General features: G+C 57.3%; 1 non-coding gene across 1 annotated transcript; it reads left to right on the top strand.

Annotated features, from left to right (window-relative positions):
* The first annotated feature begins 179 nt into the window (after window positions 1-179).
* On the top strand, window positions 180-269 carry TRNAY-GUA. Its single transcript is given in 2 exon segments — window positions 180-216; window positions 234-269. It is a non-coding gene; the product is annotated as a tRNA-Tyr (tRNA).
* Window positions 270-492: the final 223 nt, after the last annotated feature.

Genomic DNA, 492 nt, shown 5'->3' with positions numbered 1-492 from the left:
AGTGGTGCTACTGGAGAAGTGAGTACCTGAAGTCCCGTTGAAGGTGCAGGGGTGTTGGATGTGAGCGTGTCTGTGTGTGGAATGGGAGCAGGAGGCATGGTTGTGCTGTGTTATGGCCTTAGGCCACAATGGGGATGGGAGCGTGAAGGGTGTGGTGCAGGGGCAGGTCCCCTGTGATTCCTTCGATAGCTCAGCTGGTAGAGCGGAGGACTGTAGGCTCCCTTGACACGGCCATCCTTAGGTCGCTGGTTCAACTCCGGCTCGAAGGAGTGCTCTTTTGGCTCTTGCCCCGACTGAGTCTGCAGCACTGGTGCATTTGGAACGCTGGCCACGCATCTTGTGTTTGATGGGATTGGAGGCCGGAGCTCTGGCGGGCCGTGGAGAAGAGGACGTTGCTCTGTGGTGGTTTGTGTAGAAGATAGGGCAGGTGGTGTTGGCGTTGAGCACCTGTATGTTTGAAGGGAGCAGCAGCAGCAGCTGGAAGTTGGGAGT

This window comes from Meleagris gallopavo, unplaced genomic scaffold (genome assembly GCF_000146605.3).
Source record: "Meleagris gallopavo isolate NT-WF06-2002-E0010 breed Aviagen turkey brand Nicholas breeding stock unplaced genomic scaffold, Turkey_5.1 ChrUn_random_deg7180001680369, whole genome shotgun sequence".
In the NCBI taxonomy this organism is placed as follows: Eukaryota; Metazoa; Chordata; class Aves; order Galliformes; family Phasianidae; genus Meleagris; species Meleagris gallopavo.
Note: the sequence above shows the minus strand (reverse complement) of the source record. Positions and strands in the feature narration are given on the sequence as shown.